The 17,858-nt window shown below is 39.4% G+C and overlaps 1 protein-coding gene across 1 annotated transcript in view; it reads left to right on the forward strand.

The window, feature by feature from the left end:
• Positions 1-17,858, forward strand: part of rtn4rl1b (reticulon 4 receptor-like 1b) — a 33,418-nt gene that overhangs the window by 945 nt on the left and 14,615 nt on the right. The window lies entirely within an intron of this gene.

Consider the following 17,858-nt stretch of genomic DNA (forward strand, 5'->3'; position numbering starts at 1 on the left):
AATACTACAGAAGAGACTTTTAATCAATTTACATTTTTTTCTGTATTTATAGGATTTGATTTTGTCTCCATAAAAACTAAATCAGCCGTTACCCGGATGTGTTATTGTTGCTGTTTTAAGGGCTTTGTGTTAACTGACGATTCATTATATTTTCTTAGTTCATATTTAAAATAAACAGACATCCTTGTCTGGGCCACTACAGTTTTAAATGTTTCCAAAGATATTTATGTCTAAAAATGCTAGTTAAAGATAGTAATACTTTATTAAACCCATGATGTGACATTTGATAATATGCTTGATTAATGCAATTTAGATCAACATACTTTTTACTACTGCCTTCAAAGAAAAATATTTATTTCCATAGAAGTATATGAAATACCTGTGCCTGTACCATACATTTGAAATGTGTCCTACGCTTCAGTTCAACTCATGTTGTTGCACACATTTATTATCACAACGAATCCTCTGACATCATTAGTCTCCAGATTTTGTTTTTGATTTTGTTTTTGTGATATCTGCTCACTGGAAGCTGCTGCTCTATCTTTCAGGGCATCAGTTGGTTGATGTGCTTTCTGCTGCTGATATCTGATTACAGCTGAGAGAAAGATACAGTTCAAATGAGAATATATTTCAGAAACAGCCTAGCTTTAGAATGGAGAGATTCAAAAGTACATTGTGTACAACATTTTCAAACTTCACATATTAAAATGTGCAGCAACGATTATCATGTTAGTTTGACTTGGACGGTCTTGAAGTGTATGAAAACACTGTTGAACATTTAAATGGTGGGGTTAATTACAGTAATATATTTCAACCATAGACTTCTGGGCTGGGCTACGTTTATGGAAGGGTTTATGGAGCCCAAATGTATCCAAGTGTATTGACCTTGTGGATGTAGGTGTCACAGGTTTGAGTCTTAATGACTGGTCATTAAGAACGAATCACTTTGGCCTTTTCTCCATTAATCAGGAGTAACTACAGTAACACTCGGCATAATGATTTGTTACAGTTTTATGCCTTCCTAGGAGTCAGAGGCCGGGCTTTGAACCCGGGACCTTTTCCATGACATGGTGCGATTCCTACCTCTGCATCATTATAGTCCTCTCCACTTTGGCCCTTAGTTAGGCTCATTAGACTCAATTTAAAGGACAAGTTCCATGGGAATCCCAGTGTTGCAAATATGCAGCAACATCCAAACAAACAAACAAATTCATCAGTCATTCCTGAAGTTAGCTCTGCAAACTAATACAACTACTATTATTATGATTACGACTGTTCAAACCAAAATAACCCTACTGTCAGATGTGAAGATGGTTTGTTTCGTCCGATGCCCGTTCGTCCTGTTATTGTCCTATCTGAGTAGAACTAACCCTCAGTCCCTACCATCTACACTGCTCCGTTCAGTGGTTATTTTTTCAGTATTACTTGCTTGTTTGTTAATTGTACATATTTCTGGATACTTCAACAGAGACCGTCCAGTTTACTAAGTATTCATTCCTCCTCTGGGATTACCTGTCATCAGTGTTATTTGTATCTGGATCCTTTTCTCAGTCCTGATTTTTGTTTCTGTCCCCTAATATCTTCTGCGTCTCCTTGTCCTCAGTCACCTCGCCTCTGTGACCGTTGCCCTTTCCGTGTTTCGTCTGGACTCATCCTTAATGTGTTTACAGTCAGTCTCAGATTTGTCGCTAAATAATTTATCCACCAGCTGCTGACAGTTCACATAGCAGTCCACAAAATTCATGCCTTAGCGGCAACACACAACATGGAGGATCAAAGATAGGTAAAGATGATGACGGTTTGATGTGTGCGATTTAGGAGAAGTAGATGTACATGCTAGCTTATGTGTTGATGTGTGCGATTTAGGAGAAGTAGAAGAATTCTGTCTCTTACTGTACATGCTAGCTTATGTAAATGCAACAAAAAGTCAGAAATAAATCAAAGTAGCTGAACAATAGACAATAGCAAAAAATTGGTTAAAAAGAAAGTTGTTAACCCGGGGCCAAAACATCAAGTGAAACAAAGGAGCAATAATTACTAATAATACATCAGAAATGTGACAAGGACATGACTAGAATAGAAATAACTTAGTCTTTTCTGATGTTATGTCATCTAGATTATGATGTTACTGCTGTGTTAGCATAGGTGAGTGACACAGGTACGTTCGGACTTACAGCGAAAATCGGGTTATGTTGCGCTGTAGGAACGGAATGCCAAGTTAGTCGAGGACTCTTGTCATAAGGTTGACAGGATGACACAATCAACGCAGGTTTAAATTGTTGTTACCTTAAAGAGAGTCGTGTGGATTTGTTTATTAATTGAATCTAGTTAAGCACCTCACCTAGAACGTTCTTCGGCTGCAATTGTTGGCTCAGTGATTCAGTTGTCTTGGCTTTTCTACAGTCACAGGCAGAAAATCATTTCATTCAAGACAAACAACCTTGCAGTTCAGATTTCATTCGGCTGTCAGTGTAACTGCTGGGTGCACAGTGCAGCAGGCTCGAATCTTCACTGCTGCAGAGGCAGCAGCAACAGCAGGGCAGAAAAATGCATCAGCTTTGGCAGGAGTACAGCAGGAACCCACCATTCACACACACACACACACACACACACACAGGCAGACTGTAGGTTTTCTCTCTCTCTGTCTCTGGTCTCTCTTGAGCAGATATATTATCATGCTTATTAATAGTTGATTAGGTCTTTTCTTAATTACGTTAGGTTCCAGGCTAAATACTCTGAATGTCTGAATTTACATCTGAAATTTTAATGATTGATATTTTTTAATTTTAATTTATTTTTCTTTCTTTTTTTGTACAAGGTTTATGTAGCTGGACTTTAGCCCAACAAATTCTTCCAGCATTTTCATGTCAGGGCATGTTATTTCAGAAACTGTCTGTGAGACTGTGGCTTAACTGAAGTTTCTTGATGTCTTGACATGACTGGTTGGAGTCTGACTGCAAAATAATATTAATACAAGTTTTAAACATGAACTGACAAGCGTTGGCCAGGCTATAAGAAAGTCTGAAAGTCTGGGCTAATTCATAGTCTAAGCTGATTCTCTATTCCATTTAATCATTTTAATACTTTGTTTATAATGTATTAAATCTATTAAATGATGATGTTAGTTAAAAGATAGGTAAAGGTTGTGACACAAATAAATGTTAGTTGAAACAAAAACAAGGATCTAATATAATAAAAAAACTAGTTAGAAATTAGCTTCAGTAGGCTAAAAGTTATTTGGCATTGAATGTTCCCTAAAAATAAGCCAAAACAATCAGTGCCAATGAGAATGCCACAGCTCAGAAGTCAGAAGTATAGAGTAGGGTGCACTTGAGTAAACTGCTGCCAAAACTCCAAGGTGCTCTCTTGTTTTCTGACATCTCCCATCTCCTCAAAGTCCTCCCCAGATGGCATGTCTCTGTGTGCTGAGGACAGCGATTCAGCGACAGATGCACCTGTGCTTCTCCTTTTCTGACATGAGCTGTTGGCCAGTTCTCACGGATGAGTGGCATTTTTCTGCCAGATAAAGTAGAGGATGAAAAAGCAGAACATACAGGTAACAAAGACAGAATAAGACATACAATAGAACTGTACATTTGAACCTTTAAACAGTGGACATTCATATTGTGGTTACAGCAACATTGCCCTATGCACCTTTAAGATAAGATATAAAAATTACGAATAAAAAAAAAGAATAGCTAACTTCTCTTTAGCTGAATCAAGATTAGCCAAAACAAAAATTTTGGATTTTTTTTGACTGGGATGAATAGAAACAAATAAGTAAATATATAAACACTAACACCCTAAAGAAATTAATTAAGCAAATAAATATTAATTAGAAGATAAGCAAGGACTACCAAAGAAATTATAGGTCAAGTGTATAAAAAAGCACAATTTTAAAAATGAATATTAATATTTTCACAATTAAGCAGCAATAATCTAGAGACAAGGTTTATTTGAGAGTACAGTAGCTAAATAACACCACTGTCCAAAGTCTGTCCGTTACATGATCAAACCTGCTTTAAACGCGGCTCTACTTCTCCAGCTCACTCTGTCACTCACACTTTCCAGGCCTCATGTTCCACGGTCAGTCAGCCAATAAATGCTGAGTGGAACATGACATTTTAATCAAAGGAACAGCTACTGAGTCCAACGCCAGCTGAGGTCAGTCAGTTCATCCAGGTCCGGTTCAGTGTTTCAACGTGCTGGACAAGGACGGCAGCGATGACCTTATCAGCACCTTATCAGGAGAGACAGTGATGACACAAAGGGGCATTAGGGGGTGCCAGGGTATACCTGCTCACCAACTTGTATTGCTGTTGTTTCTGCAGGAACTGGTCAGGCTTTAACATAGTGACTGAATAAAGCTCTCTGTACTCATTTTGCCGGACCCCAGTGCCTATTTCTTTTGAGACTTTTTGGGAAGTAAAAGTTCCAGTCGGCAGCCAAGATTTCTGCACCACAGACAAGGTTCCGACATGGTCAACTATTGGCCTAGGCCGGATATGCCAGCCCTGCTGTAAGATAAATCCATGTCCAACCATCCAAGTGGTGTCCTGCATGAATACATTCACCTCTTAATAACTTCATTATGGCTAAAGACACCTTCAGTATCATGCAGAAATGTAGCATCTCAGCATATAATCCAAAACAGATTACACCAGGTCAGAGGGCGCCCGTGTTCTAAACAGAATACTTTAGTTGTCTTGGGCCTTGATCTAATGTCGTTGCCGTCTTTTAGCATGCACAGCACCGGCCTGACTCTCCGAACAAGCTGAGACTGATTTTTGTCACGAAGCTCAGAGTGAAAACAGTAGCTCTTTGACTCTGCAGGGTTCGTGAGGAAGTAGGACAAAATAAGAGTGACTAACTATGACTAGTAGTACATTTAAAAGGAAACCACATCCAAGAACTAAAACCAAAAATTGTGTAAAAATGAGCTTTATACTCTTTATTTCTGAAAAGCCCAGCAAGGGAATGGAGTGGCTAATTAGCAATTTCCAACAAAGTCTGTATTCAGAACATCAGATTCACTTTGTCTAAATGTAATGACCTTAATAATAAATACATTACATTAATTAATATATTAATAGAAAATAAATAAATAATATTTGCAGGAAGTACTCACACAGGACATCTCTAGTCCCTGTGACCACTTAAAGCACTTAACATAACTCTAACCCACCACTGTGAGACAGCTGCACCGCTGCCATTCAAAGTCAAACCTCTTTAAACTGTCCCTAGTTGCTGTTATGTGGCCGTGCAGAGGAATTAACCCCAGTCCCCATCTCGTTTAGAACGAGAGGATTGTCTTCAGTCCAAGACCAGACCTGCAGAACAACTGGGTTTAAAGCAGGCCTGAGAAAATGTGCCAGTCTTTCCAGAATGTGGGCCAAGTTCTTTTCCCAAATCAATCCTTTCTTTTGACAATCCTCCACGACGTCTGAGCATTGTCGTTTAATGTCAGCATAACACATCTAATATTAGTTTATTGCATAAAATAGGGAATAGGATTTGATCACAATTTACATTTTCAATTTACACTTCTGTGTCATCTCCTTAAGTGATTTCACCACACTCAGGTCACAGTTTACCATGTTTACAGCTGCCATCAAATTGAAATCTATTTTTGGTGCAGAGAGACGCCAAGTAAAATAAATCAGTGAAGTCCTTGCTGGCCTTCGTTTTTCAATTTTGAAGTGTTTTGTGCTAGCCCTGTTTATTGGTTTACCTTGGATACCTCTAAGTTGCTGAGTCACGGTGCAGGTGCACGGTATGGCGTTGTGTTCCAGGGATTATTTGTCTATGGAGTTGGTGTTTTATCACATCCTCACCTCTCTTTACTGATGCTGCAGACTTTCTCTAGTTTATTCAGCGTAATAAAGTTTGCTTAAAGGGACTTATGGCCGGCCTTGAAAAGAAATCTTTACTGCTGTGATTTAGAATGCCTCAATAGTGAAATTGTGTTTCTGAGACAAAATGCTGCTAGGTATCCACAGCCACATTTAGCCATCCTTTAAAAACAGTAAAAACAGATACATTTTCAACCAGGCATCAGTAATAATTAATGTAAAATGTGTTACAAATAAAATATACATTTTAAAGCTCTTCATTGCTGTCCATTAAAGTTAGTGAAATCTTTGTGTGCATTTGTTTGTTCACTGCAGGTTAAAAAAAGAATAGTATTATTTAAAACTAGTGCTGACAACTAAGAAAGAACCTCAGGATGTTTAGTGTTTTTATTGTTGTTCTTAATCTCACTCTTTATGCTCATTTTTGATTGGGTGTTTAAAATAGGTGTGTAAACAGAAACCAGGTATTATTTAAAATAACAGCTTAGAACAAATAAACATTGTTCTGTTTTTACAAGATACGAAACACTAGTCTTGGTTATTTTTAGAATGAGTCTGACTGAAGGAAGGAGTGGGAAGTGGAAACCAAACCAAATGGAGGTTCAGCATTTAGAACATTTCAAACTGAAAATGTCCACTGAAAGTTGTTGGGGGTTGGGATGTTTTGATGAGGTACATCTGAGTTCACTGGAATTGAACACTGAACATCACTTAGAGAACCAACAACATAAAGATGATACTTCATGTCAGAGGGGAGCGTCAAGCCCTTCTAAATGAAAAGAATGTATTTATTCTGACTGAAGGATCAGTATGATGATAATGGAATCTTGACACAGCAACAGTAGAAAACTGGCAGGACAAAGACTGGTTAAAGAAGACTGTCTATACTGACACAGACAGTGGAGCAGATTGCTGAGGAAAACACAACCAGCCATGTGTCGTTAGCATGGGGTGTGGACGCAGCAGGGCAGGAAGTGGAGGACCAGGGGCGAAACGATGAAAACATAACTGGCTCTGGCTCGGCCGTTGGCGTGACATAATGTCTTAATGTTTAGGGAATCTGTCCATAGATTGAAGAGATAATAAATAGAAAGCTCATCTGCAGAGTGAGCAGTACTCACTCAGTACTAACAAAGGACCAGGTAATAGACGTCAGCCCAGGTACTGCCCCCGTTCAGCCTTCCACCAACGCAGTCGTGTCTAATCTCGCTCCTTTTGTGTCAACTGAGAGCTTTTCAGACATGAAGAGCCGATCACCGATCAGAAAAATCCCATCTAGATTTAAGTCTCAGTTACTGAAGTACGTATCGTCTCACCGTAGACAACGCTGCGTGATTCTTGACAACCAAGACGAGGTGTGTGAGACAAGAGGATTTCTACTTGATGATTTTGGTCACTTTACTTCAGTGATGAGAAGAGGTGGCACGTGGGAAAAGTCTGTACATGAGCAGTTGATCCAACTGGGTGAATGAGCAAAAACAGGTTGTGTTCTTATGGGGGACAGAAAACAGAGAGAGTAGTGTGTTTCTGTTCCATACAGCCACATTTCACAAGAAACAAACGATATAAGACCAAAGTGTAGCCAACAGTGGGGGTAAGTGGACCTGATTAATGTATATCAGACTACAGTGACCTGTTTTCAGAAACAGCAAAAAAAAAAAAAAAAAAGACAAAAATATCTATATGGGGTTGAAATAGAAGGATATTGTTTTTGTTTTATTTTCAAACCCAGTTTTAAAGAGGGTTTTAAAAATGTAAACTGTGGAGGGAGCTAAAAAGGTGGCCGTGATTTATGACAAAGTAAAAATAGAGAACTAATGTTTTATTTTTACCACAAACACAGTGATTTCAACAATGAGTCTGAGGAGGCAGTGGGAAGCCAGCCCATATCTCCCCGATCTCTGACTCTGGTTTTCCCTTTTTTCCCAGGACTTTTGAATGAAACTCACTGGCGTTCATTTATAAATCAGGATCAGAATTAATAATGTTTGACAATGACAATAAGACAGAAGGGTTGCTTTCAATGAAGGCTGTGTTGAGCCAGTTGGTGTTGTTTTCATTCAAATCTATGCTCCAACTACCAGTGCAGAGAGAAAGCAGTTTTACAAAGTTGGCGAGGCTTCAAACACATTTTGCACAAAGGATTTTTTTTTTATCCCTTTTGAAGTATACAAGCCTCAGAGCAGGCCTTAATGCAGGCTGGGTTAGAGCGAGCGTGAACGTCTGTTGGCTCCTTGTAGGGTGTGTAGAGGTGTCAGGCACGGGGCGTCCGCTCTTTGCATTCCCTGCTGCCCTCAAATATTCAGATTCTAACAGCAGCAATATTTTGTCTGCGTAGTAGTGACGGGAGTATCAATTCTGTGGTATCGATATATTGATACTTACATGAGTATTGACTGAGTATTGATTACTCTCATAAAGTATTGATTAATACATACAGGTTTTTGTGCTGCACTCAGAAAAGTCTGACCAAATGACTTTTATTACTGTCGGTGTTTCGATCAGATTGTATCCTCCACAAAAGACCAATCTAATATTCAAGAGAATGATGGGTTTTATTGAACTTGCACAAAGGTGATACAGTGTGTCTTTGAAAACATGTTTTTTAGAAGAAACTGGTTTATAAAAAAATGCTTTTGTTCAAATCTCACTAGACTCTCTCTCTCTTTCACATCTTAAAAATTGCTTTGAAAACACTTTTTAATCCTGTTCTTGGCAATCGTTGTAGAACAATAGGGGAACAGATGAAACCAGGGCGTGGTTCCAAAGACAGTCTGTCTTCCTCCTAGCACCACCAGGGTGGGTTGTTCTTCTTTTTCTTCTTAAGGTAGGAAGGAGGGCTACTGTAGCTGTAAGGTTTCATTCATCTACAGCTTTGTGTGTGTTTGTGTCTGCGTTTAGATGTCGTTCATTGATAAAGCACGTTTCTTTCTTCTCATGTCTGCTCACAGTTTGTCCTTATCAGGCTGTAGCTCACTAATGCACTTGGGCCCATGTGATATGAAAGGGTTGCCTGGACATACAGTACATTGTATTTGACTGGGTAAAATATAGCAGATGTCATCAAAGCTGGCAGCTCTCTGTTGAAACACAGTATTGTCCTGTGTGCTGTCGAGCCTTGGTTGTGTTCGATTTATAACCATTATTTAAAACAGGAGAAATTGTGAAAGGAGGAGTGTAAGTGACCGGGGCAGTTGTCATTTCTCCAGATTTGTGTCCACACACACGTGTCATAACTAGTGTCGTCCACATGGTGACAGAATTCTGGGTGAAAACAAGGTAATACATGTACCACACCTACATGCGGTGCTATAAACAGACACAGTTCACTGGAAGAAGAAAAGGCACATGCTTCATCCTTCGTCCTCTACACACCAACCAAACACAAGGAGATGACGACTGCAGGAGACAGAAATGATCTTTGTTAGAAAAATGAACACACTAAAACCAAACGTTTTCAGATGCTGGTTTCTGTCATTTCGATTATGCACTGAACAAGTCTACTCCAACTCCTGACTTCAAACTTCTACAAAGCTTTGCGTCGACAAATCTTTTTTTCTTTTAATTCCCTAGTGGCCACACAGTGGAAGTGCGGTTAGTGTTTTTCCTACAGCAGGAAGAACACACACCGGTGCTAAGTGAAGTGCTTTCTGGACGCACCACCGTGTCCACTTTGTATGCTTCCCTTTCCCTCCCCTCGACCTTGGAAAGGATTAAGCTCTACAATATTGATGAACGGTTGTTGTTACATTTGGCTTTTGTTATTTTTCTTTATAAAAAAATAAATAGTTAAAATGGTTAGTTGAGAAACATTGATTTTCGCCTGCCTACATCTGGGCATTTCTATTGGTTTTGTCATCAAAAAAAAAGTCATATGAGGGTCTTTTTTTTTCAGATAATTGATAAACACTAATGGTTGAAAGAAAATCTATATTGTGTATCTCTATATCCTGGTGTCATTTGCAGGGCCTGTGGTTATGTCTCAGTTTACTACTCAGAACTCTGGGTTTCAAGAATAAATACACTTCTTGCAATATATTTTTTACATGTCTTTAATATTTAATATCATATTTAAATTAGAGGGAGTCATTGTGGGCCACACTATATGTCCTGTGATTGACAGGCGACCTGTCCAGTACCCTGCTCTTGCCCAATGACAACTGGGATTGGACCCAGTACTAGCTGTGTATAAAGTGAAGGCATCTAGATTAAATATTTATCTTGAGAACATGAAAGTCAGTCATTGACATGAATACAGAACAGCCCAGCTTCTCTCTCTGTGGTGATGAACTGACATGTACTGTCATCCTTTAGATTCCCGCCTGCCATTTTCTCTGCACCTAGGAGCCCCCCCCCTTCATTCTAAATTATTAATAAACTGTTGTGATTCCCAGTGTTATTGTTCAGGTGGCGCTGTAGCTCTTGACACGGCAGTCACTCCTGTTCTTTTTTGCATTATCACACTGTTTTCCTGAGTGTGATGTTGATTTTTTACATGTTCCAAATACAGTACCCTGAAGGATTAGGACACGTTTAGGTAGCAGATACTTGCCTGATACTAGCAGATACAGATACTTTCTGTATTTAGGTCAGAAATCAGTTAGCTTTTTCACTTGTAATAGGACAAAGGCTTGAATATTTTTCAAGTCGTGCACCAGCAACAGGGACCAAAATAGGAACACACGGTTAGACAGGTTCTCCAGAGATCTGGATTCTGTTGTCCAACTCCCTAAGGGAAACCTGCTAGGTGTAAAAAAATACACACAGTTTACTTTTCTCCTCAAATACCCCCATACAGCACAAGCACAAGAACCGGAAACATGGAAGGAACTGGGTCTTGCTTAACAACTGAATGATTCAATTATTTAACTCAACAATTCTTATATAGATTATACACGCTTGTACCTTCATATCTGAAAAAGTGCAATGAAACAGTTACAGGCTGAGTTACAGGTACAGGCATTTAGTAATTAAATATGTGAATATGTGTCTACTACTTGTGTGGTTTACACACTGGAATAGTGCTGGATAAACCATTTTGGTCAACAATGTAAAAATTTGAATTTTTGATGTGGGCAATAACGCCAAGCAAATATCACAAAAATTCATGCAGTCACCCAACTTTTATGGAAGTGATATTTTTGCGTTATTTATCCAATGATTGTCTAGAGTGAAATAAAGCTAACGCTAGAAGCTAATTCACGCTGACCAGTTTCACCAGTTTCTATAACTCCCGTGCTGTAACATAAGAAACACCTGAGGGTCTATAATAAACAGCTCATTCATTTAGTCATATACTTGAATCTTAGCAAACAGAACGTAAATATAACGGTAAATATTACATATTTTATTTTAAAACATGTAATATTGAAATACTGAAACCGCATCATCCCATTCGTTTGTTTTTCATCTCCTCAACTTTCCCAGTGCTGCCAAACCTGACACGACACATCTGAGCTATTCTGGAGAAACTGTCTGTAGAAAAGTCTATGAACACAGCTGCTGGTGGAGACAAGAAAAACCCATGGGCTGTAATTTAGAATCTGCCTTCACCTTCTGGTTTTCTCTGTGTCTGGATTACGCACAGACAGATGTCACACACAGTCATTGAAGCATAAGCTCTAGGTTCCTGTGTGTTTGATCTGTGAGTGATATTAACTAGTTTTAGATGAATTATAAAGAAGGGTCTTAATTTGGATGCTATGCTGCAGCGGCTTGTAGAGATCTGCAGAAAAACATGAAAGAGATTCTCACAGAGACGCAGAAAGATTTGGAGCCTGAAGTAGGAGGAAGGAGAGACGGGCAGATGTTCACCGTTTTAGTTTGTATTGTGATGAAAATCAGCATATTTGAATGCAGTTAACCTCTGCAACACAGTGTTGCCTTTCTTACCACACTGTACATTCTTCACATGAATTCTATGGGATGTCGCAAAAACAATCTGGACAATAAGGAACTGCAGAAGCTAGAACCAAAAAAAGATGTCAATATATAATTCTCTAATGTCATGTTCGATACACCCCAGTGAGTGGGATGACTACAGAAATGGTCAGACGCCACCTACAGTAGAACCGAGGCCCAAAGACATAACCATAACCAGTGTGTTTGAACTACTGTGGTGATGAAGTAGACCTGCAGTTAAATATTTAAAAAGATTAAAATACAATATTGTGGAATAAATGAATTGAAGTATTTGCACAACTATATGAAAAATAATCATTTTAAAGATAAAGGAAAAAAATATCAAACGTAAGAGTCGATCTTAGGCCACTGTACTGAACGAGGCGTTAAATCAGTGAGTAGGAAAAGAGGCTGGACTTTAGAGCAACAATATCCAACCTCTGCTTTCAAATTTCTACGTTTCAGTATATTCTTCTAAAGGAGCATCTATAAAAACGCCTTTTCCTAACAGAAAACCTTCAGGTTTTCACAGTAGACTCTTGTCTGAAAGCCAGCTGATCACAGACAGTATCAGCGTACACACATTCATGCCTGGATCTCTGCTTTGGAGAGGAAAGGATTCAGGATTGAGACGCCAAGCTTTAGTTCATTCATTCATTCATTCATGATGTTAGAGATATGACTGGAAAACACGGGAGATGTGGAATCACATCATATTCTCAGTGCAATGAAAACCAATAAAATCAATTAAAGGAGTTCAGACATGTTTTATAGGAGACAAAACACACGTTTGTTTAACAAAGATATAAATCTGGTGTTGTATTAGAACATGTCCTCTAGGGGGCTTGGTTTTAAATGCCTGTTATTCATATAGGTCCTGCGTTTAATGATACTGAACAACAGTCCGCTCTTTTATTCCATTACTTGAGTCTTTTCTTATTAAAAGCTAAGGCTGCATTAAGACTTCCATTTGAGGGTGAACAGAAAAAAGCTGGTGATGCATCCTGAGGGTGACACACTTTATTTCAGCATACATCACCAAGATAACACAGAGATTTCTAGGGCACTTCCTTTTGAAGATGGGATTTCGCTGAAATGTCAGAGTTGGTAACTATGCTGCTAGATTCTGTCCCTGACACACACACACACACACACACACAGTGTAATAAATATGTCCCAGAAGCAGGGCTTTAGCCAGCTAACATCGTAACATGAGAACTGAACACGAAAACAACTAAAATGCACAACCGCAGGTGGCAGTAAAATAAAAGTCTTTATTGGAATTGAGCTGTTGGATGGTGGAGTTGGAACCATGTTAGTGCAAACGTCTATATTAATATGGAGACAGGTCAAAATCAAGAGTCATTCAAGTCATTCAAGAGGCTTCAAACCCAGCCGATCCAGCAGACAGAGCTGCACCACTTGTGGAAATAAGTGGTCCAATCCGAGTGACAATAACCACTGTGATGAGCACCGGCCAAACTTTGGTCACGATTCGTGGGCAGATTCTACGTGGCTGCGTCTGTACGGAGGTCCTCAGGTATAACCCTGAGAGCCGACAGTGCTGTTCGTCCTCCCGTTCTCCCAGTGCATCAGAGTTTGGTGTTAGTGTTTAAAATGTATGACTGAATTTAAACCAAGAGATCTGGTGTTGTGCCTCATTAATCTGCAAAATGAAAAAAAAATGACATTAAAGTGTCACTAAATTTGTCTTTTAGAGAAACCAAATTAGTAGTGATGCACTAATTGGAACTCACTCATGACAGTTTTTAAATGTTAATGAGAAGAAAACAGGTGGCGCTACTGCACATGTTTAAAATAATAGAATCAGGGGAAATGCCTGTGACTGGCAGGCCTTCATGTTGTAAGAGTCCATTTTCCAAGTGAACACATACAGTCTCACCGTGAGCATTTTTCACAACCCCCTCAGCTCCATTATTCAATTTCATGGTATTTTAACACAGGCACCTGCAGGTAACTAAAAAAACCCTATTGTTTGATAAGCTGTAAAAAGTTCAGCCATTACTCTGCCAATAAGACCGTGTTTTACTATTAAGATGGAAGGCTGAACATCACTTAGAGGGTTGGACGGAAGAAAGGGAGGGAAGGAGAAAAGGAGGGGAAACAAATAAAGGGGAGAAAAGAAAGAGTGGGAGGACGAAGAGAAGGAATGAATCAGGAGCTTTTAAATAGAAGTAGGAGAATAGCTAATGCTCCGAGATCATTTAAAGCCCCCTGAAGGACAGGTTTTTATTTTCTGTTAAACCTGCCCTGCAAAAAGTGAGAAGTCGGGATGTCCTTGCAGGAAGATTTGTTCTACAAAAGGTGCAGTTTTAGTACTGTGCCTGTTGCATGAACAAATACTCTGGTTATTTATTTTTTTATTTGTCTCCAAAACAAGGTGAGGGATGAAGCAAAGAAAGCACTGACAACACAATAGTGATGACATTACCAGAGGCAGCCAATCACACACAGTTATTAACGATTGTTGATTAGTAGACAATAAAAACAACAGTGACATGGCAATAAAAACAGGGATGTTGCTGGAGGACAGCTCTGATATCTAGAATACTTCAGGTCCATGTTGAGTTCTTACTACAGAGTGGAGCCAGCTCAACCAGACTCAACTCAGAGCTTTTGCATTTTAACATTAAAAAATGTAAAGAAAAGATACAAAGAAAAATCTATTACTAAGGATACTTTGACCATATGTGTGGTCAGAAATCACACATAAAAAATGAGGTTAATTTCCACTGCCACAACCGTGACCATATTAGGAATAGTTTTGGATTCAAGTCGCTTTGGATAAATGTATTGTAATGTAACGGATACTGACTTTGCCATATTAAGGTTGCTGCTTCTGATGCAGTTAGAAGCCTTGTTTTGGTGTAATACCTCACAAAAACCCACAGGAAACTGTATCTTTAAAGGTGATACGATGTGACAATGACAGAATTTCTGCAACAACTGTCAGCTCCTCCAATTACCAGCTGGATGAAACATAACAGCAGGTTGTGACATAACCTGCAGGGCCACAGTCGGAGCCTGTGTGCCTGTGGCTGCAGCAGTAAAGACAGAATGTCGACAGTATTTTCACTGCTACAGTCACTGGATCTGTTTGCTCATCAGATGTACATCATCAGCATGGCCGTTCATCATCACAGGGACAGAGCAGGACTTGTTGCTCTGCAGTGAGCCTTTAATACCTTGCTCTGCCTCCTCTACCTGCTCAGACTGTGCACTGATGGCATCTTTCAGACAGATATGCTCTATGATGAAAAGCCAAACACAGGGACAAAAATGCTTTACAACTTAAGCCATTTCTTTAAAACATCCTGGAAAGAAAATGTGGCCTTGGGTCATTGTAAGACGTACTGTAATTCACCCCGACTTCTGATTTTCCTTGATAACCTGTGACAATCTCTGCTAGTGCTGCGCAGTCAGGAAACAGCAGTAACACTTTTGATATTTTCCTAGCTTCTATGCAACTTCTACCTTTTGTCTGCTCTCACTGTATGGTTCATCTGCAAGGCTGTGGGACGACCTTGACTAATGCTGCCCTTTGTATCGACTGAAAGGCAAACTGCACACAGCCTCATCAGCTTAGTTCTCTTTAAAATCCACAGTGAATGTATCCAGTTCAGACAGAAGAACAGCACACAAGGCAGCACTGAACAGACAGACACCTCTAGGGTGACCCCGATCCTGCTAAAGTCGGGACACTGACTGACAAAAACAGTGTTCAAAATAAAAGGAAGGTCATTAGAAAGCCAGATTAAAGAGGGGTTCACCAGTGTGTGAGCTGTACAGACAGAGTACAACAACAAAAGAATAACATTAGTCCAATTGTAAGGAATTCATTTCCCACAATATCAACCATATATCACAGAAAGGCATTGAAAGGGTTTTTTTTTAACATTACTTGTAACAGACAGTATGACACCAGAGAACAATCTGAACAATTCGTTTTATATATATATGAATTAAATAATCACTATAACAAACAAGGGTCCACAGCAGTAAGCACCTCCGTAGAGGAGGAGGAGACGAGAACCTGAAGGTTTCATCCTAAGCAGTTACATCAAGGTCAGCTGGACTAGTTATTGGTTATTATGACCTACAACTTCCTGTGTGTCACACACTGAAATAGCTCAATGACAACAGAGCAGGGAAGCAGGAAGAGAACCTTTGGTAATGCAACATTTTCAATCAAGAATTTTAACAGCATGATTCAAAATTCAAAGATTTTTTTTCCAGTGTCAATAACAGGGGCATACAGAGAAAATGAAACGCCATCTCTCTACTCTCTGCAGTTCTATACGTATGACATCTGCACTTTTCCATTTCTCCTCTCGCTGCCGTGTCTGTTTGACATGCCTTGTTTTCCAGTGGGGTGGGTGGGGTGGGCTGGGCTGGGCTGGGGGGGCTACCATGTCCAGGGCCTTCATGAAAAGAAGAGTTGAACTAATCAATATTTGTCTCTCCAGTGGATCGTAGGGCTCTGCTAGTGGGAAGAGTGAAATCAGAGGAGGAGGCAGTGGTTAAACACCCGACACCTCTTCACAGGAACATGAGGTTTAAAGCAACATGAGAGTCGTTCTGTGGCGAAGCCCAATATTTGCATATGGAAGAGTTGCTATTTTTAGCCTTGTGTTAGCAGGCCATATTAAAAGTAGCCCGTAGCCAAACCACAGTTATTTGTTGTACAGCTATCATGTGGTCCAGGGTCCTTCTACTGGAAGATAAACCCTTCATTTGATTGATGCAGTTTACTGTTTCTGCACTGGGAACATAATTAGCCGACCTCAAACAGGGAAACGTTAGGTTATACATAACCACAATTACAGAACTCACCATTACTATAGTTTGGACATGAGAACTACTGGCTAACTGTGTGACACCTGTTGTATAAACCTGCACAGTCAGGGCCGTCCATTCTTCAGGTGCATCTTTGTCTAATGTGAGGTGCTAATAAATGTCCAAGTCATTGGTGCTGAAGTAAAGTAAAGTAATTCAACATTAATAGTTAAGCACTACCCACTTCCTGTATTCCACTGCACTACACCTATCGCCTTATTTGCTAAATCTTTTTTATGGTTATTTTTGCTCAAACTGTTGATCTATTTTTTTGCGTGGTATTGCTGTGTTTTTCAATGCCAAAGATTCCATTACATTAGATCAAACTAAAAAAAAAAAAAACATTTAAATTAGCTATTCAATATTTATTTTCCAAATCCACGGGGAGCCGCAGCAGATGGATGACAGAGCCACATGTGGCTCTGGAGCCACGGGTTGCCGACACCTGCATTAGATTCTTCATCGCAGTGACTACAGCTTCAAGACTGCTCTTCATCTTCATCTTCATCTTCATTACAGTCTAGAATCCTAGACCTGGTCTGTCCTGGAATAATGCATTTAACCGTTTCTATTTAAAAAAACAAAGCAGGTAATTTTGGTAATGTATGCGGTTCCATAGTGCAGTGGTTAGACCGCCTGCCATGCAAATAGAGAGCAAAGAGTCCTGGGTCAGATTCCCAGAGGAACCTAATGGCGCCTCCTGTGACTCACACTGTGAATTTCCCCATTGTGGGAAAACTAAGAATTCACTTAATATTGTAATAATAATATTTTAATGTTTTTAAAATATCAAAAACATGTTTCACTTGTCTTTGACATTTCTGAACATTTCCACCACTAGTTATAAACTGACATTATTCCTGTATTTTTTCCCCTTTTTTCATCGTACATTTTGTCGTGTTTCCATTTGTTTTTTTGCTAATAAAAAGCAGTGTTTGTCATCCGCCTGTTGTGTTTCCCCCATCTATAGCTCAACATGATCAGTGTACACCTCCTACACAAGATCATCTGCCGCTGCCTTTCTGTCCACGCTGTTTTATTTATGAATTCATTTTATTCCGTGTGCATGGATTTCCTCGAGTCACGACGCCCGGGAATGTGGGGTACTGAGGTTGAATGTGTGAGTTACTTCTTTAAATATTCATGCATCATTTTTTAAAACAATGTCGGTGGTGGCCCAGTAACAGAAGTTAATTATTGACCTCGTTAATAAAGTGAAAGCTATTGAACATTAGCTTTTGTCAGAAC

Source organism: Cynoglossus semilaevis, chromosome 4 (genome assembly GCF_000523025.1).
Source record: "Cynoglossus semilaevis isolate Cse_v1.0 chromosome 4, Cse_v1.0, whole genome shotgun sequence".
NCBI classification, from domain to species: Eukaryota; Metazoa; Chordata; class Actinopteri; order Pleuronectiformes; family Cynoglossidae; genus Cynoglossus; species Cynoglossus semilaevis.